This window comes from Vidua macroura, chromosome 5 (assembly GCF_024509145.1).
Source record: "Vidua macroura isolate BioBank_ID:100142 chromosome 5, ASM2450914v1, whole genome shotgun sequence".
Classification (NCBI taxonomy): Eukaryota; Metazoa; Chordata; class Aves; order Passeriformes; family Viduidae; genus Vidua; species Vidua macroura.
This window is the reverse complement of record NC_071575.1, coordinates 53,759,668-53,781,285: the sequence shown is the minus strand read 5'-3', so window position 1 is coordinate 53,781,285 and position 21,618 is coordinate 53,759,668. Positions and strand designations below refer to the sequence as shown.

At 39.9% G+C, this 21,618-nt stretch overlaps 1 protein-coding gene across 1 annotated transcript in view; it reads right to left on the bottom strand.

Moving 5' to 3' along the window:
• PLXNB2 (plexin B2) overlaps positions 1 to 21,618 on the bottom strand; it is a 173,818-nt gene that overhangs the window by 116,243 nt on the left and 35,957 nt on the right. The window lies entirely within an intron of this gene.

Below are 21,618 nucleotides of genomic sequence, written 5' to 3'. Positions count from 1 at the left end.
ACCACATGGAAATTCTAGGTAAGAGAGCCTGAACACCTGGAAAAATCCACCACCTTTTCTCCAAAGCCATCTCATCTCAACTGAACATGACTTTTAGACTCATGTAACACTGGCTTTCAGGGAAGTAAGACACAAACATCAGCAGGACTTTTATTTTCCACTCATGCTTTTTGAGGCCGCCCAGTCCTAAACCAAAACTTATTTTGTTAATGTTCTATGGAATTTAATTTCCATGTTCTATGTACATTCATCTCTTTGCAGGGAAAAGCTGTATGAGGGAACAACCCTCACTGGGTACAGGATGAACATGTATGTTCAGCAAAATTGTGAGATGAGGCATATGGGAGAAGAGCTGGGTGAGATTTTTAGACCACAGCTGCATGCTACAGCCTAACTGGAGAGTATATGATTGGACTGAGCAAGGTCATAGTAGGGAAGTGTAAGTAAAGCAGCCAATCCAAGAGACAAACAGACAAAAAGTAGACTGTAGGACCAAGGTAAAGGGCAGATTTCTTTCTATGTCTTACCAACAACAGGAAAAACAGACCTGGTGCAACTTAAACATGTAAAGGAAAAGAAAATTCAGAAGTAAAAGGAAGTACAAAGGAATGTGAACCATTATCATCCTGTTGACAGCCAAGAAGGAAGGAGGTGGAGGTAATCAGCAAGGAAACAAGACTTGATCCTGCTGAGAAGTTTGCTTTATATATCCATGTTTTCTCTTTCCTTATGAGCATTTTTGCAAGCACCGCTGAACAGTCATTTAGGCACATCTTGCACAGTTGGTTCCCCTTCCAGCCTTGCAGATGCCAGAACTGAGGTGCATGGAAATTAGTATTTGGCTGAGCCTGGAAAAGTAATCAAATGCTGTCAACCCTAACTGTTATGTCCAGCCAGCTATACTCCCAGTACTAAAGGTATTATTAAAGGTATATCCTTTGCTAAAAATATCAGAAATGTATTTATTGAGAAAACTGGTTCAGCCATAAACCAGGACCTGGCACAGACTCATCTAATTACTTATGTGGCAGTTCTCACATGGATGCACCAGGCATTTCAGTCTGTAGTTCAGCTGTGCCAGAGAATGATGTTACCAAATTGTATTCAATTTTCTGTGTTATAAAATTGGAAGCCTTTTTCGTAAGAGGCTTGGGACACAAGCCAGAAATCTCGCTGTCTCCCTATGTATTCCGACTGAGTCATCAGATTTTCCAGGTTTCACCACTCAAATGGCACACTGCTTTGGATGGACACAGGTGGTACCATCTGCCACAAGGCTTTGGTTTGTTTGGTTTTGTTTCTTCCTTCTACCTCCTGCTCATAGCACAACAGCTCTTTTTCAGTATCTTACACTGGATCTGGTTTTTCATGGTATGGGTTTGGCCAACAGGTCAGTCAAAATAGACTGCTTGAACTAAAGGAACTTCAATACATATTGTTAGCACAGGTCCTCTAACTGATGGAGGCACTTGCAAACTGACCTGAAGCAAAAAGTACTTGGACAGCACAGAGAAATTGTTCTTTAAAGATAACAGAAACCATGAGCACAACAGAACAAGTGGGTAGAGGGATGGTCACTTAATCTAACTTCAGTCTAACAAGGCTAATCTTCCTGTTTCTTCTCTCTCCACTGGCTTGACAGAAATAGTCCTGCCATGGATTGCCTTGTGGAATAGGAATCTATCTTCCCTGAACTGCTTTTTGGAAAGGACTCCCTCTCCCCTCCATAACCCATAGAGGACAGCAAGAGATTAGACTAGTTTTAGCTCTTATCCTTGCTCAATCTGAAATAGCTTAATTGCTCCCACCTTTCACGTGACAAAATTTCTGTCTTTCAAAGCAAAATACATCTTTAGGGGGAAAGGATGAAGACCACCTTTGCCACCAGATGACACAAGGAAAAACGACGCACCACAGCTTTGGTCACGATGAAGAGACTAATTTATTTTCTCTGACTCCAATCTTTTATAGTTCTCAAAAGGAGCCAGGGGATTGGAGGGTGAACGTGCCACCTCTCCAACGACACTGGACAAACTACCTGTACATCAGATTTCTCCGCCTCTATGAAAGAATGCAAAACAATAGGTTGTTTACAGAAAGTTGTGTGGGAAAGTTCTCTACAAGAATGTAAACTCAGAAGGCTTTAGAAAACTCTTGAAAATCAGGGCGACACACCTTGTATGGTCAATGACCCAGCAGAAACAGGACAACAGTGAACAACCTCCCCATCCTGCAAATGCCCTCTCCCTCATGAGGCAACTGCACTTCTATATTCAGGGTCAAGGTCTCAAATGCCATCATTTCAAATAGATGAGGAACTCAAGCTGATTGGTTGTGTCCAAGTGCAAAATTTTGCAAACAGGTAACATGCTGCCCTGGCACTGCAACTGCCAGGGAGATAATGGCTTCTGAAAGCAGCAAGGAACAAAGTGTGACACTTGTTCTGCAGTGCCTAAAGCTGATGCTGCTGTAAGTACGGGTAAGAATATATTGAGTTCTTTTTTCTTTTCTTCTTTTTTTTTTTTTATGTTTTCTTCTAGAGCTAAAAACAGATCATAAGACACTTTTCTTTGAGGAATGATCTTGTTTGTTTGTTAAAAAGGGCAAGCACTGGGTCAGGGATGGAAAGTTGTGCTATCTGGTTCCCAGACACAAACCTTATTCCCTTGAGCCTTCAGCTTTGTGTAACATATGGAACAGATACTTTTCATATAGACTTTTACATGCCCATGGAACTTTTATCTGGCTGTTGAGCTAACAAACATAGTGCCCTTGATAAGATGGAGCACATAGGATAAAGCTACATACTGCTTTTTGAGCTTGATTTTGAGAACGGATCTTTACATTTCAGTGTTGGGAATGCAACATTACAACACGGAGACCATGTCCACATGGAAACAGGATATATAATTTAATATTAAAAACTTTAGGGTGATATCAGATGCCAACCTAATACTCTAAACATTGCAGTGTATTTATATTTCTAATTAACTCAGAATTACACAGAATCTGGCTAATGCATTACCTTCCCTCACCTTAGATTCTCTTGCTTACATGACTCTTGGTCATCTCTATTCTGCACTCTCCACCTCCTTGGAAATCTAGACACCAGATTTCATGTCTAGCACGAGGTCCTGAGTTTTATTACTGACTTCCTTTCTCCTCTGCTTAGCTTACTGCTATTCTCTTGGCTGGCTCTAGACAGCACTTTATCAGAATGTGAGGACATCGACATTTTTTTCTGAAGCCTCTCCCTTTCCTTTGAGAGCAAATGAAGCCAAGGCCAGCCACCATGACACATCCCCTCCATGCAAGGGACCTATTTGTGCAACCTGGCGGTCTCCCAGCAATGCAAGATGCTCCCCATGTCATGAGCATCACCTAGCACAGGGCACAGGAGACAGACCACCATTACACAGCAGAACAAACTCTTAGTTTTCCAGGAATTCAACATAATCCTGGCATAGCCAAATTTTTAAATTACCCAGTGTCCTGGTTTCATCCAGGACAGCGTTAATTTTTTTGCAGTAGATGTGAGGGAATAGAGCTTGGAGCTCTGTGGGTATGTGCAGGTTGTTATTCTATACCATCCACATAATCACTGGCGGGGGAGATGGGGGGAGGGGCATAGAGAGTTGGAAATAAGGGACTCTTATTCTAGGAAGAAAAGTGTGGCTTCAGGTCACACAAAAGAGTGGCAGGTTGGCCATTATCCATTTTCTCAGGGTTTCGCCACCTCAGGTTGGTTGGTGAGCACTTATTTCCATGTAAATCACCTCTTTTTGTATACTTTTGCTATTAATATTGTTGCTCTAACTGTTCATTTTTGTATCTCATTGCTGTTTCCAGTAAATTGTTTCTTATCTCAACCTGTAATTTTCCCCTTTTTATGTCTCCAATTCTCAACTCCACCCCTGGAGTGGGAAGGGGAAAGAAAGCAGGGTGAGCAAGTGAGTGGTTTGGGAAGAGTCTTGGGGATATGGGGGACGGGGGGCACTTATCTGAGGAGTGCTGTTCCATTTCTAAACCAGGACACCCAGAATTCAAAATTAACCAAAGATCACAAATTCAGTTTTCCCTTCACTTTCCTACTCCTTTGAAGTCCTAAAACACTATTTCTGTTTCCCTCTGTTTTCAATTCTCATATAGTCCTCTTTTTCTTTAATCCTTTGGCCTCTCTGGGACAGGGAAGAGAAGAGGCAAAGAAACATATGGGAAAATGAAGCAGACTGCCATCTGTGTTTGTGCTGACCCTAAAAACCAATATAAACACAGACCAGTTAGACTGGTTCACATTGGCCAGCAGTTTTCAAAGTACTGAAGTAGCCCAATTATTTCAAAATACCAGTAAGCGTTTCACTGACAAGAATTATTAGGAATCCTGTGTTATTCTGGTGTTATACAGACTTACAGGTAGCTCTGTGCTTGCCATGAAATATTCTACAGCTGCTGCTTTGGTTTAAAACAACCCCAGCAACACCAACCATCCCCTCTTCACAACACAGTTGTTAACTACTAACTGAAGAACACAAAAATTCACCAAAATTGTTCTATGACCATTAGTGTTCAATCAAGGTAAATGGTGCAACATCTAAGAACACTGCTCCAGAGCCTCACACCTCAAAAAAGAAAATCAGTATCTGTTATATTACATTCTCCCTTTCATCTTTGTGTCACTGAAGGCATTCCATAGGCAGTTTTACTTCTGACAGCACGATTTTCTATCAGTCTGCTCTTGCCTGGATTTGAAATGGGATACTACATGAAATTGGATCCTGGTAGCCTCAAACATGCCCAGGCTTGCACAGGAGGTCAAACAAAAAGAAAAAGAAGGGTTTTTTTTTTGAACACAGGGTGCTAGTAAAACTGATTTTAAAGTGCCACTTCATTTCTTTCAACTGAAAGTAATATATTACCTCTATAAAGTCTTTTTTACTAACTTCTTGAAATTCTTTATTTACACAATGCCATTGGTACTCATCTCACCTTAGAAATACACACTTTAATAGTCAACCAAAGTGAAACCACAAAGTAAATAAGACTACTTTAAAATTGGCTTCACTACCTTTTCCCATATATCTGCCAATCTAGGGCCCAGTCATGCTGTCTCTTTCATCATGTACCCAGTACTCACACAAGAATTTGAAGGTTTACTCCTTGAATTACAAAATGTCAGCCTGCCTTATTGGAGAAAGGAGCAGGCATGACAGTGTGAGTGTGAAACAGGAGAGGAAAAACTGCAAAGTGTAGGAAAGTAAAAAGGAGCAAAGACTGTTAAATGGAGAATGAGGCATGGATAAGAGAGAATAAGAGACAAAAGGAGAGAGCAGCAAATAATGGTGTGGAAAACAAGAGGAAAGATATAACAGAATGAAAAGTTTATCCTGAGCACTGTAGGGCTTTAAATACATTTGTATTACATTGAACAGAGAAGAAAGTACAGGAAGTATTGAAGAGATGCGAGTTTTATTTTAAATTTTATTTAAAAAGTAAAAATCACCCAAAGTTCACTCCTTTATCATCCTGAACTGAGGCATCCATTCCTCTGAAGTGGAGTATGAAAGGATGTAAGGACTACTGGTATGGTGAACCAGGCAAGCCTCACCTGAGACCAGCTGCATGGATCAGTGAAGTTTCCAGTCTCTTCTTTGATAGTGACTGATTTTTCCCATGATAGCCCATTGCACTGCAAATTTCATTCTTTTGTTTATTTTTAAAAGTGGAAAAAGGAACCACAACAAAGCCTGGTTGGAAGCTTGAGTGAAATTTCAACTTCCCCACTGAGAAATGTATAAAAATCACAACCTTCTCATTAATACAACAGTGGCCTGGATGTGCCTTTTGTTGAACAGATCAGAAAGCATCACAGCAATCCAAAATTATAGCAGCAGGAATGCCTCATTTGTCCATCAAATCCAGTGAATAAGGTGAATCTCAGCCTAATTACAAGCAATATAAGAGCACTTTTCTCCTTTAAATCATTCAGAAGGGCTCTTCTCATCTTCAGCACCTCTCAGAGAATCAGCCTGATTCCCTTCACACTCTCCCTTGCTTTCTCTGTGACCTGTCTTCCTAATCTGGAATCTTTCAGGGCTGGGAACTGGACCCCCTGCCTTGTTTCCCATCATCTGCACTGATTTATGTTAGTAAGCCAGGCCAGCTGGCTACCTGCACACCCAAACAGCCCATACACCCTGATACTGTTCACTTAAGAGAAAAACAAACAAACAAACAAAAAACCCCAACACACCTCCCCCCCAACCCAAAAAAGCACAACAGTCCAGCATGGCTTTGCCTGCCAGGTTAAAACTTGGTCTCTCCTTGTCAGCCCAATTTACCGGCTGCTGCTGGGCACGGACACTTCCCTGGGTGTAGCTGCTCTTCTACTGGCTGAACCCCTCTTCTGCAAGTATTTCAGAGGTATTTCTAGTCTGGGGAAGGGTACAGGCTACTGTTTCTAGTTCACTGGGAAAGATACATATGTTGACACTTTTTTTAAAAAAGAAACCATTCTAAACAGCGATAGAGCTGTCTCGGGCAGACACTGTCCTATCTTGCAGAGCAAGTCACAGCAGGTTCTGTAATCACCGGCTCTGCAAACACTGATTTCCCCCCACCCCCTCCACGGGACCTTAACTTGCCCGGTGCTTCCGAGCAGAGGACGCACACATCACATCGGAAAGTACTGACAGGGAATGGCTTCGCAAAACCCCAGCTGATCTCCTCCTCTGTGTTCAACCAACTCCAGCTTTTCCTGTACTAACATCCAGTTTGTAAAATTTCCTTGTTTGGTTTTTTTTTTTTTTTTTTTTTTTGTTTTTTTTTTTTTTTTTTGTTTTTTTTTTTTTTTTTTTTTTTGGGGGGGGGGGTTGGTTTCTTTTTTTAGGTGTGGTTTTTCTTGTTTTTTGTTTTTCTTCCCCCCCCCACCCCATAAAACTTCTATCTTTCATACTTACATGGGGCATGAGCTACGGGAATAAGTGCTTGTTCAGTTAAAGCACTTTTTTTTTTTTTCGTCAGCAGAGCAAACCGCGTTTGGATGCACATGAAGGGAAAGGCAATATTTATAAAGGAAGTTCCCACACTTCCTCTTCAAACAAATCACTTCTGGCTGGTTTTGCAATTACAAACCTACCGTAAAAAGGGGGTGGAGGAATAAAAAAAACATTGGGTATACTATTTCCTTTTAAAGTCACTTGCTCCTGAAAATCAAGCTTCCAGAGAGGAAGGAGTTAAGCACTCAGGACAAACTGTCAAGTTTTCAGTAACTAATTTACTCTTCCTGTAGGCCTGGAGGAAATCCACAGCTGCCACAAATATTCCTTGCTCATTTCAATACTACTCGTTGTGAAATGGATTTTAATGGCCAAGCAAAGCCATCCAAACCGCAGATGTAATTAAAGCCACTGAACCCGGCTCCACAGAAGGCTGGGAAGTGCCCTGTGCCCTACCTGGAGCTACAGGCTGGCAGGGTGGCAGTGATACCAGGACACCTCGGCCTCATCCTTGGCACAGCGCGCAGTGCTGCTGCTGACAGGATGGATGGATCCTGCTCACCGGGAGGGCAACAGGGCTCATAACAGACAAGGTGCAGCAGGCGATGGACAGGGAGCCAGAGGCTTCCTGCAGCCGGGACTGGCAGCTGCCTGAGCTCTGCTGCCAGGGATCAGTGCCTCTGCAGGGCAATGCTGCGGCCATCTGGAAGCATTTGCTCTCGCCCAGTTTTTATCCCATGCCCTGCTCCCTGGGTTATAAAGCTCTGCCACCCCAAACCCACTTGTTTGTAGTGCTACAATGTTAAAAACCTCTTCATCCATGGGCAAACTGTATTTGACAAGCTAATTTCCCTCCACACAGAGTGGCTAAAGTCTGCAACACTAGCATAGGAAGTAAAGATTTTTCTGACAATTCACAATAAATCAGCTTCCTATTTGAATTGACATACCTTAATTTCTTCTGCAGTGAGTCAAACTACTAGTCGACCCAAAAGGTTGGCAGTATTCTCCTGGTATTGAAATCTGTATTAGATCCATACCCAGGAAAGGAAAAATAAAGTTTTCCCAAAACTCTTATCCAAAGCGTGGGAGGATGGAAAATAAGATCAGCATACCTTGCTGAAAATAATTCTTGAGATAAAAGATATGATTGCTCTGGCACTAACCTCCCTCCTCCTTTCCTCCCCTTCTCAGTCACAGTGACATGCAAATGCTTTAGGAAACTCCCTGCCCCAACTACACACTTTTTTTCATGTTTAATCTTAGGTTAGAGCACAATTGAATTTGGGCTTGATTAACCTTTCATGTAAAAAAATTCCCACACCTTTGAGTTACTAATTTCATTTGATAACAGCTGCAGAAAACTTGCTCCATATTTTTGAAGTTAAATCACTGCCAAATTCTGTTTTCCGGTGCCAGCTGCTCAGAATAAGTCTAAAGAGCTTTCCAAAACAATTATATTTAAATTATTAATTAACACCGCTTGGAATATTATGACTGAAATTAATTAGTTTATGCAAAGGTATCTACAAACCTGAAACATAGTAACAGTGAAAAGAGATTCTTTAGTTGATGAATAATTAATACAACTTTTCATTTGTTTCACCTCATATGCCAAGTAAGACAAAAAGAAAGTCATTAATGCAAGTGGATCACAAAGGTAACAACAGTGATCATTATGCATTTATAGCCACTAAACTGTTGAAGTGAAAAATTTGCAGGACCAAAAATACTTCTACAATATCAGATCCAGAACAAACTAAAACATAGTTTTGACCATCTGAGTGAAAAGAAAAAGAAAAAGAAAAAGAAAAAGAAAAAGAAAAAGAAAAAGAAAAAGAAAAAGAAAAAGAAAAAGAAAAAGAAAAGAGAAAATAGCTGCCTCATCAGCTTGTTTGCTGTAGGTAAGCAGGAAGATCTGTCATCAGCTGTAAGAAGTCAGGTCTGCTGAAACCTCTGTCTTCAGACCCACAAGATTCATCAAAGTGGCTTCCCACTTCTGGAAGCAAAACACTGTTGTCTGGTCAATTACCTCCACATATTTTACCATGAAGGCATGTGATTTTATACCCACATACTGTTTCCTCTCAGGCATCAAAAGAAGCATTTTTCTAGTCTGACATGTTCCAGGTTTCTTGGTAAAGCACAACTCTTTAAAAAGAGTGGCTTTTGGTAAACAGCGTGCAGATTTCCTGGGGATTACCAGAACTACATACCTCTTGTTAAAATATGCTTCCATGACATGAGATGATGTCAACGGAAGAACAGCATAAATCATTATTTGCTGCAAAACTAAAAGCTTAGCATGTGCTAATTTACAACATTCCTTAACCTGACTATTTGGCTAGGAATTAGCAAGCAGTTGCCATTATGCCAGTGGTCTGACACTACTCTGCTTTCGTCCTACTTAACCATTAAATCTTTACATCATTAAAAAAAAAAAAAAGTTGGATTTGTTCATGTTTGTTTTTATTTTCAAAATTGTACTCAGAGTATCTCTCCAGAGAAATGTCAGAGATTAAAAAAGTATCTCAGTGGGAGAGCACTCATTGCTGTTTAAATGTTGAATTACAGCAGAAAACTAAGAAATGACGTAGGTGTTTGATCAAAGAGTTTCCTGTATGCCCTGTTAACAGCTCCTATGTGTGAGGCAACAATAGGGATATTTTCACACTGTGCAAACACTAGCTTTGCAACATTTCTGCTCCAAACAGGAGGCTCACCTGCTTCCCCCAATACACAACATACCTTCTCCTTCCTTATTACATTATCCTGCTGCCCATTTTTTGTGCTTTTCCCCATAGCCTCCTTAATATCCCATCAGCTGAAAACCGAGCCAGCAACATTAGACTTGAAGTTCCTACCTCCTGACATAAGCAGACTCAAAAATCTAGACAAAACAAGCCATCCCATTTCTGAATTATCTGTGCACTGATTTCAGAATCTAAAACCCTTTTGCTCATGAATGAGAAATTATGTCGCTTCCTTCATGATAAACTTTCTCCAAACAAAACTTACCCAACTGTGACACAAAGCTTGCCTTGCCTTGTCTGGGACTGTCTTGCACATGGAAAAAAATTCCATGAGACTCATCTTCACCTGCCTCTTAAGGTACTGAAAATGAAAGATTTTCCATTCTATGAATGACCTGCTTTCCTTGCAGCACCCCTCCTTACTGGGTCAAAACTTTTACACTCCTCCTAATTCCATGCCTGCAAACAACATGCACTGCCACCAACCCGTTAGCACATACTTTTCATATCTTTCAAACAGATGATAGTTTGGGGATGAATTACACTTGGTTTCACAGCTAGCCCAATCCCAGGCACAGTGTCATCACCACAGACAAGAGCCCACAGATCTGCTTCATTTGCTTATAACGGTTTGCTCCATCTTTGCATTGATAAAGTACTTAATGGACAAGACTGTGGCTTAAATATTCCCCAGACCAGGAAGACTTTTTAAGAAGCAGTACTAGCTCACTCCACTTAAAGGGAAAAATGGTCTTTTGGCTGAGAAATACCCTCTATTCTGCTGTGTTTGGGTCCCTGTGGCTACAGAGCTGCATGGAGGATGTGTGCACTGAAAGTGATGTTAGAAAGGCAATGCTGTGGGCTTTCTGGCATGAAACCTATTTTGTACCCTGTGCCAAAAGAGCTCTTGACATATTATGGTCTGGAACATACCTGAGTTATGCCTATGGTCATAAACTGGCCAGTTTTGATTTCTGGGTCTCAGCAGTCCCCAAATAACTGGAAACAAATTGTTTTGCCTCTACTTACAGAGTGTTATAGTGAAATGAGATCCTGGGTGAATGTCATGATTTTCCCCTCTCTGTAAAGAAATTGCAGTTTTTCTCAGTATTTCCCTTCTATAGAAATACTGTGCTAAGGAACCACTTGCTCTGTAGGACTCCATGTAGCACCCCATGGCAAAACTGTCTCTAATTGGCATGCCTATCTGCCCATCTCACCCAACAAAAGAAAGCATTAATCCACATCTTCAAGAATTCAGTACTCATTTAAGCTGAAGGTCAGGTACCTAATGGGCTGTCAAGTTATGGCTGTCTATCCCTCTGTCTTCCTGGCTCCCCAAGTTCCCAAACCTTGACTGAAGGTCCTCAGGAGCTGGGTACTTTGTTTTCTTGCCAGAGCACTATGAAGGCTAGAGCACAGGTGACTGCTTTGTAAATTTAACTTGGGATGACATATTCTGGCTTCATTGAAAGAGAGAGGGGGGAAAAAAAAGCAGCCAGGAACACAGGAAAGCCTGAGAAGTATACTAAGGATGCTGTTTGTCCTGTATTACTGGCATACTTCAATAGAATGTGAATATATATTCAGTAGTCTACATTGTGCTGTTTGACCCGAACCTTATTATGACTGCTGCAGTTTTAGGATACCTCACAGCAAGGACAACTGATTGTAAACAATGTGTAGCATTGAGTGGTATTAAATATTATATAGAATATATATATATTACTATATATATAATACACACTATTCTGTTTAGTAGCACTAAAGGTAGCCAGCATGATTGTACACATTTCCCAGGTCTTTTTCAGTGCCATGAATTATGGAGTGAGCTTGAAGACTACAGTCTGGAATGCAGGAACATTGCTACAGCTCCCAGAAATTTCCAGGAGGTACACAAAGAGGAGGGAGCCCCTTTCAGATTCGTTGGGACACAGCCCACTGCACATACTTGCTTTTGAACAGCCTCGTAAAACCAAAACATTTTTTTCCAAACAGATCACAGGTCACGTAAGCTTCCCAAGGGATATATTGGTTACAGATGTTTTCATGTAATAAAATATTCCACTCAACTGCAGTATTTCTAACTGATAATGCTAAAACTAAATTACCCTTGTCTAATGGTTATGTCCCCAATGTACTCCTTACCATGGTAAACACTGGCTCATTTGTTACCATTTAGACACATAATTTTTTTTTTATATGAGCATGCCACAAAGATAATGTTTTTCAAGTTTGCTAGAACTACTTGAACTTTTCAATAATATATACTTAAAATTCACTATTTTTGCATATTTCCAGAATAAATTATACCTCTACGTTTCAGAATTATCATCTAAATTTGCATTTAAAAGTTATCTCACTCTTTATACATGAGTGAGTCTAATAATTTTCCAATATTTATTCTTGAACTTGGAATATTTAAGAAAAATCATTCAATTGCCTGAATGGTACAATACTAATAATGAAACATTCAGTTTGATGTCCTCCTGGCAGAGTTATTAGGAAAGGTCATTGTGATGGTATCTCTAAAATGAACGAGCAGTTCAAAATAAAAAAAAAAATAAAGGAAAAGGGGAGAAGGAGATAATTGTCTCTATTCAAAATACACTTACAATACAGCACTTACAAGGATGCCTATGAAGAAGGAAGAAAAAAAAAATGAAAAGGAAACAAGTAGTCTTTGACTATAACAAGGAGCCTCCCTCAAACAAGAGAAGCTCATGCAGTTGGATGGGACTACATCTCTATGAAAACTACCAACTCAGCATTTTTATGTACAAGATTAAATTCATTAGGCTTGAGATAGCTATTCATCATTGCTCTCCTTTTTGGATCATCAAGATACTTATGCTTGGATTTCAAATACAGACATTAAGAGCAGTGGAACAAAGTGACTCTTGATGTCCTATAACTGTTCTATGCTGCCACTTCACAAAGTCAATCTAGTCTAATTACATTTCAGTAAGACTGGAAACAGCAGGGGCAGAGTATCCTCTGTGGAGGGAGACATAAGTCACTTAAGCACTACTGGTCTTATATCAAAAGTAGAACCTGTCTATTTTTAAGAAAATGTGTGAGTTAGTAAAAATTGGAAGTAGGCTGTCTACACTTAATTAAAGAAAAGGAATTCTTCTTCAAACTTCAGAATGCCACAATCCAGGTATTCACTGCTTTAATGCTAATGTTCCTTTCTGAGCTAAATGTAGTTACCAACCTTGATAAGCAATTTTTGCAGTTATCCATTTCAAATACATGCTTGTGCTTGGTAAAGAAAAACATCACTTCATATTTTTGCAGTGGTCGGAAGCATGCTTTAATGATGCGCTATAGGGGGAAAATGTGGGAGCATTTCCCTCCACTCCCCCATCCCAACTGAAAGGATAATTCAATCTGCAGCAAATCACTTGAAAAAAATTTAATTCAGATTGATGGAGATGCTTTCTAAACAAAACATAGCTGAACCTGACCTGAATACAGTGTTTGGAAGAGGAGGACTTTGTTTTGATTCCAAGCAACATGCCAAGAAAACTTTACTCAGCTGACATTTTCACCATAGTCCTGCTTATCTGCCTATCACTCTCCTTCTCATCATCATATTTGATTAACTGTGAATTTATTCTGAGGCTGATGCAGTAATTAAGATTGCTCCCATGTACAGGAGGCAACAATGGTTCTCTGATGGCTCCAGCATTTGGGAGGGAGGTTATGCAGCACACGAAATGCAAAGCAACAGCCCTGTTCTGTTGCTCAAGATAACATCCAGGATAGGAACAAAGCAGTGCTTTGTGACAAGTCATTTGCTTTCTGAAAAAAAGTACAATCCAGTTTTTCTAAGCAGCTGCTCTCACACAGAAAACAGAAGCCTGATCTGATGATATTTGAATTTTTTAACTGATTTAACAGTTTTTAGGGTGATATGACTAAACAGCTGTAAGAGCAGGGATTTTTGTGCAGCAGTGACTTCAAAACACATGAGTCTTGGAAACTCAGTTACTCTTTTCCTCTTCCCTTAAAGAGCCTTTAGCATGGTAATCTGGCCTAATGAGAAAAGGACTAGCTTTCTGGAATCAAAATCACCTGGATGCAGAAGTGGACCTGATCTGCCAGCACTGCCCCCAGGAGCTGTGTTCCTGTTGAGCAGCAGAATGCTACCCATGAAGCACTCGCTGTCACAGTACTTTCCATGAGCTCCCCTTTTCCCTTGTTATTTTTGCTGGCTGCCACAAAAACCTCAGCTAGTTGACATTACTCCCTGGGCAGAAAATCTCTATTTATTTGTAGTGCATGAATAATGTGAGTAGCAGGAAAGAGCACAAATAAAACAACCTAGAAGCTCATCTATGGGAGGGGATGTGAGCAAAGCAAAACTGTTGAGAAGTTCTGCAACTCCTGACTCACTTATGAACATAGAGCTTGCAGGGTGAAAAGTTTTTATTTTAAATCCATTTTTTGGTATGTTTTGTGATATCTTTTTCTTGCCAAAGACAGCACCCAGAATGCACAGCTAACTAAGATGTCCAATAGTGTCATTTGTCTGTTGCTCATCTTCCTCTCTTCCCCAACCTCTTTACCTTTGCAGTCAATACCAATCACACACTGGCTCCCCTGAACTAAAATTTTTTAGTTTTCAAATAAATGCCCAATTAACTCACCCTTTACTTTAAACCATTGTATGCAGCAAAATGCTCCAATTAAAAATGAAATGTCTATTAATTGAAGCCCAAAGATTCTGTTAAGGCAAGTTTCACGAATACTAAAAATAGAAATGCATTCATAATTTTTTCCTCACTTTAATTAGGCTTTTTTTTTTCCTGGCTTGAATTTAAATATCCCTCTGCAGTATCTTCAACTGCATTGCAGTAGTAGGAACCCTGCATACAACATAAGAGCCACAAGAAGAAAGATAACTTGCCTTTTCCATTCTTTCTCTGAAAGAGGAATGTGAAATGGAAGAATGCATCCCACAGAAGTGTTGCAGTTTAATAGAAGAAACTTCAGAAAATGAGACTCCCAAAACCAAATGAAACTTCTGGTTGATTTGTGTATAGACAGATCTTGGTCCTTCCCTAATCTATAGTCTTAGGTGATGTGGAAGAAAACAGCACTGTGGTGGTCAACGTGAAGGTGAAATAACTAATGGTATAGCAGCCAGACTAAGGGCAGGTCAGTTCAAAGTAAGCTGAAAAATATGCTCTATGTAGCTCTTTGAATGACATTACTTATAGCAGTCACAGAATGCAAGGTCATGCTTCTTCAAACACAGGTTAAACTTGTAGTGTGGTGAACTAATCTGGAAACCAGTACTTGAAGGATGACTTCAGGGCCAGTGTAAGCCACAACTAAAACTGGCAGGGATGCAGTGGCTAAGATGATGAATGAGATCTTTCAATACCTGAGCTAGGGGAAGACACAAAGTAGGAAACATCATTGCAGCACTTCAGAGGGGCATTACTAGGAACAGACAAAGTTGAGGTTATCCAGGTCAACTGGGTAGTAAGCAAAACAATGCTAAGTAGCAGTCACAGACCTCTGCCTGCTTTGCCTATGCTGGAGCCAAGCTTCCTCCTGCTACTGCTGGCAGGATTTTTCCATTGAAAAATGGAGCTTTGAGATAAAAGTCAGGCAAAAAAATGAGGGAGAAGCGTTAGAAATGAATGCAATTAAGTCACTGGAACCTTTCACATTTGCATGCAGTAAATTTGCCATTACCTAAAGTAATTAAAAATTAAAAAAAATAGAAGGATGACTTTTTAAATTGGTATTATCTAGCTCAGGCAGAACTTTCAGGCTAAGTGGTGAATTTATTCAAGAGTATAATACTACTAGCTGACCAAACTAGAGGAACACTATGTTATAAAACCCATGAGCACATATTTATTTCCTGAGTGGGCCTACGAAATCCAGTTTTTTTCTTTATCTGCTTTAAATGGATGCACCAGTTTTGCTGAACCCAGTCTGAACTTCTAACTTGAGCATTCTGCTGTAGATGTGATACACAGCCAGTTTCTTTCTCTTCAGATACTGCGAAGAAGCAACTCAAATACCCAAGACTGAGTGCAAGTGAATGCAGTGAATTTGAAGGCAAGATGCACCTGTAAGCTTTCAAGCAGCTCCTCTAATCCTGGAGTCTGAAAGCACTGGCATACTTTCCAGGGGTATTTGCAAGGCACCTTGGATTGTTCCGGCATGTGGGATTAGATGGAGGGCAGGGACTTACCACCTAGAGCTCCTTAACCCTGGCCAACCCAGTTATGCTAAGCAGGACAGTATGGGAGTTATCTTACTATTTAAGCACTTTTTGGCCACAAGGCAAATAGTTTCACCAGGACTGTGACAAAGAAGAATTGGGCAAAGCAGGATAGGCTAGATATGTCCAGGTTTAAGATAGTTAAATTTTATGTCTTTGAAATCCACTGTAAAAGTACTATACACTTTAGTTTAATAAAGGAATTAACATCCAAGAAGTGATATTATGCAATGGCAGCATTTTCTAGCAATCAGTGAGCTTTAGGAATGATGCAATTTTATGGTCAGGAGACAGACTTAAAAAAGACACAGTCCCTCCTCCAGTTCAGCTCCTCTGATCAATTGTTTACAAATCCATAGTCCTTTGTTCTCTCTACCACCATGAGAGGTATTTACTGTTTTTATGATCTCAGAATGGAAAACTATGAATCTGAAACAGCAGCAACTATTGCTTTTTCTTCTCAAATCTGTGTGGCATTAAGTATAATTATATAAATAACTGGAATGGCAGAAACAGACAATTACTGGCTTTGTATTGGTATTGGAAAAGATTATACTGTTTTTATCATGTCTCTCAAATAATGGGTATCTTCCAAGTCGACTGTCAAGAATACTGCTTCCTGCTTTAATGCTGATATGAAAATAATCTTGTAAAAATAGTGAGAGGGTCTTTCCACATACTTTCCACCAAGAAAGATTAGTTAAATAAATGGTTTAACCTGCTATTGACCTAAAACCTAGTTGCATAAACGTTTTAAAAATTATTATCCGTCCTGAGTAGATACAAATAATCTAGCAAAGTCAAGGATAACATAGGAAGTCTCGTAATGACAGCTGCATTGTCTGCAGCCTCTATTAGCATATGATTTTTCTACTGGGAAAGCAGATTGAAATGAACTATAAGAACACATGTATGTGATAGCTCTTCCTCTTTGTAAAAGACTGGAAAGAGACAGATACATATAAAGTAAGAGTGAAAACATGCAAAGAGCTCTTACAAGAAGAGCCTCAACTATTTTTGCCCTGTTTTTTCATTATAAAGATTGCTATACCTTCTTCTTCAAACCAGTAATAAAAATTACAGAGATCATAAGAAAGTTAAATATAGAGGTTGTGTCTACCCATACCTGAGCTACCATCGTCCCAAAGTCAATAAGAATGAGTGCATACAGCATTTGCTCCAGTTTTCTGAACAAATGCTCAGAACCAGCTAAGATAATTAATTGGGTATAGTTCATCCAGTATGCACTGGAGATACAAAGCATTACAGGCACTCCACTTCAGTGTGAGCAAAGAGGACAGTGTGCTAATCAAGCTTAAAAAAGGCTATCTCAGGAAGGCAGACAGTGGCTTCACCTACTAAAAAGTCCCCTATTTTTAATACCCTGTGTTAGCTGGCATTGCAAGAGACTGCTCCACTCCGTGGTCTGTAATGAGAGGAGTCTCTCGAGCATCTCAGCTTTCCTCCCCTGCAATCAAGGCAGTGATGCCAGATGCAAGTTTGGAAGTCTTCAGCATTTTGTCTGACAGCATAAATGTTATGTTTTTTCATGAACAGCAGTCATCTGGTCTGCTGCATGCTTTCACCACCTGCTCATATCAGGCACATAGGAAGGGATGCTTGTGCTTCAGTGACCAAGCTGGCAGTATCTAAAGCTTTAGCTGCTACAGGATCACCCAAACCTTTGGGTTTGTGTTTTTTTTCTTTTTTTTCCCAAACTGATCACAGTTCTGGCATTCCCTTTCCTCACTTTAAGGACCATCACCTTTTCTACAGACTCAAACAGTAGCCATGTGGTCCACAGCAGCATTCTAGAAATGGTTAAGACACTGTTAACATTGTCCATGCAACTTCAAAGGGATGCAGCTGCCCCAGGAGGTGTTTCCTGGGCATATACCTGACCATATGCTGCAGCATTAAAGACCATATTTTCCATACATGCAGATCTTTATCCCTTCTACTTCCTTTGGGACAGGTTTGTTTGGTTTTTTTTCTGAAATCATTACTAAATTAATAATCTCACAGCCACACATATTTCCACTTCCCGAAGTGTTAAAAGAAAAAAAACAAATGAGCTCTTGATATTTCTGTCAATAAAGACAGACTCAGGATCAAAGAAATGAAAATGCTAATTATGGTGCACTCTGTAACACCACTCTCCCAAGCCAAGTGCTCTGATTAAGTTAACTATCGTGCTAATTATAACAGTGTTTAGCACAGCTGGGGCCAAAGAAAAGCCATCTTCTACCAGAGCATGGTTGCTGGCCACAGAATGAGATTAAGCATACATATACTGTAATAGAAACTTGCTTACGACTCACTGAATAATACATTTTAAATGTTCAAAACCATATTCAGTTTATTTTATCATTAAAAAAGTGTGGACATTTAAAAAAAATCATGTGGTTTGTTTATTTTTTGATATGAAAAAATGTTGGAGTCAGAAGCTTATTGTGCAGGAATTGAGTTAGTGTCTCCTAAGGGAACATACAGCAAGATAATACATCTTTGCAATTTAAAGGGAAGCCCACTCTTCTGCGTTTTCTAAGTCAATACCATACGGCTGTGAAGCATGCCAGTGATGAGACAGGAAGGCCAGTGTACTCTATACTTTCATTTAAAGTGGAATGAAGTAGCATGCAATTACTGGCAAAGCCACCTGCCACATTTCAGCAGCACATTTGGATGGAGAATGGGGATGATAGTACCAGTGAAAAATGTCATCAGAGTGTAAGTGAAAGTTAATCCTTCCTACCAATTCCATGGAGGAGAGAAAAATATAATAAATCAATAAATCCCTGCAGCTCAGAAAATTGTATCTTCAGCGGATGCTTACAATCCTTGTTCCACACAGCATAATTGGAAGACATTTTTAAATGGTTCTGTAGTTATAACCATATATTTCATTCATCACTTCCCTCCTTGAAGAACTCTTTAGCATTTACTGGCAGTACCTTCCGGTGCATCTGCTTGAAGGATAAGCACTACTTACCACAGAGCTAAAAGGTAAGAAAATTGCCTTAGATTCAGTTTCACTCCTCAAAATGGCTGTTTTGTACTTGCTTAGCCTCCCTGAGACTTTGAGTAGCAGCAGATGAGCAGACGGTTTTTCAACATGAATTCAATCATTAACTCTGAATTATACAAGTCATCTAAACACAATGAGGCAACTAATGCTCCTGAGTGGATACGTACTTTCCAAATTCCAGGCATGTACACAGTACTCCTGTTTCCCTGCACAGATACAGCAATCACTGACACCCTTATTATGGGCCACCTTCCCATTAATTTCTCATGCATTGCATTGGCTGACTTAATTATATACACACACATACATATTTTAATAAATACAGCACTGTTTTATGCAAATTGATAATCTGAGTTCCTTACTGCTTAAGTAGGGTGGTAAAGGCTTAAGTGAGTTTAATCCACTCTCTGGGGAGAAAGGCTAATTATTGCTCTGGTTTGGAAGGTAGGGAGGAATGGCTCCTCAGAGGGAAAACCCAACAAATTGGCTGAGATATTAGAGAAGGTCAAAATGTGGGAATAGCACCTTGACAGGGTGAAGACTGTGACACAATGGAGCATTATTAAACATCTTGGGCAGGAATCAGTGCTATTTTGGGGGTTTGTGGACCCTCTAAGAGGGTTCATGATGAATTTCAGTCTGTCACACACATTAAAGCAATATAGCAATACAGTGAAAATTAGGGCATTTTAATCCTCTTCTTTTTCACTGACATCCTTGGATGCATGACCCTGTGATTAAGTCTAACTCCATCTGCCTCTGCCTTCCTGGGAGTCACAGATCCTTCTAGATGTGGCTGCTTCACTCCAGCACCCTGCTCTGCATTCCATTTTATGAGTGAGGGAGATGGGTATGGCAGGAGAAACAGGGATGGAAAAGTGATCTTTCATTATCTCCCAGTCCCTCCCTCTATCAGCTGCTAATTAGCAATGACCAAGCCCTGTGAAAAGTATTACAGGATGTAAGCACAGACTACAACTGACTGGTGAAGAGTAATGTACAAGACTGGTTATTTGGCACTTAGGATACCGCTCACTGCTGCACAGTTAGGGTGACAATGCTACTTTATTTTGTATATATCCTCCAGTGCTTAGGTAAGCTGAAACATTAATCCTTACTTACAGTTTGCATTTTACAGCAAATTAATTTCCACTCTATGCATGCATACATCTAGGACAGGTGGAGAAAAGATTATGCAGTAGATACTCACGTACCATGGTGATGTGCATAATAGGAAAAAATAGTGGAATAATAGAGGAAGCAGAAGACTAAATTGCTTACCATAAAATATTAAGAGAAATAGTTTCCTGGGAGGACTTTATATGGGTGTTTGCATTGCCTGCACCCAAAATGCTCAGGAATTACAGGTCACATCCCACATTACTTTTCCTATAGCCCATTCCAAAGCACTAAGAACTTGCCAATAGAAAATGCAAAGCAAAGTAAACTGATCTGCTTAGATTCTTTTTGCTGAGTTTTATTACAACAGTTCTTTTTGATTGAGAAAAAAAGGTTGCTGTAAAAATCAACACTATTATATACTATCTAGGTATGTCTTCATAATAAAGTAATCAGAGGAACTATTAAAGCATGGTCACCATAATATTTGGATTTGTCTGAGACTTAGAATATTAGTTACACAAACTTTAACTCTTGAAATAATGATCAGCTAATGATACATGCTTCACTTGGGAGTCAAACACTTAAAGAAAAAGCTGATATCTGACAAATTGAAAGTAATTTCACACTGAAGTAAATTAAATTAATTTCCCAGATGTTGCTATAAGAAGAGACTGGAGGAGGTGGAATGAAAGTCACAGCAGATGCATTCAGACACTTACCATAAAGCTCTCAAGAAGGAAATATTTTAAAATGAAACTGTGGAAAAAGGAGAAATAAGAGGCAGGAAGTTTACAATCCCACCTACAATCTTCATCAGAGCAACTTGTGGCTCTGTGTCATTTGACAGGGAGTGGTCCACATTTGTGTATGGGAAATCCTAGGCAAACACTAGAGTGAAATCTGTCTTGTTCAGAGGGTGTTGAGTAGTCAGAACAAGCTGCCCCTCCCTTCTGAGTAAGGAGAAAGATAAAAACCAAGGCCTATCTTTAATACTATTTTGTTTTCAGTACCTTGCTGTGGCAAATCTCAAAGTACACCTAGGATCAGGAAATCCCAACTTCTTCCTTTAAAATAGGTTTTCCACTACAGATAAATATATAATTGACTTGGGCAAATGTCAAAAGCTAGCAGCATCCTTGCATGAAAACCCTCTGGAATACCTTTCCTTCCTTTCTTATCCAATTACTGCCACTCCACCTGAATTACATCTTCTTCTACCATATCCCAAATTGAGTAAGGAGCCCATAGATCTAGGAGGACAAGAAGGAAAGGAATTTTACAGTTTGGGGGGGTTGTATAACCAGATCCCAGAGAGGCCAATATACTCACCTCTCTCCGCTGTTAGTTGCAGACCCATGCACTGGGTGCAGACACAGCACTGCCCACACACCAGCCATGAGCGCTCTTCCTCCCACGTAATCCTATTTTTCAAATTCTCTGCACATTTATGTCTCATCAGTTTCCTCATCC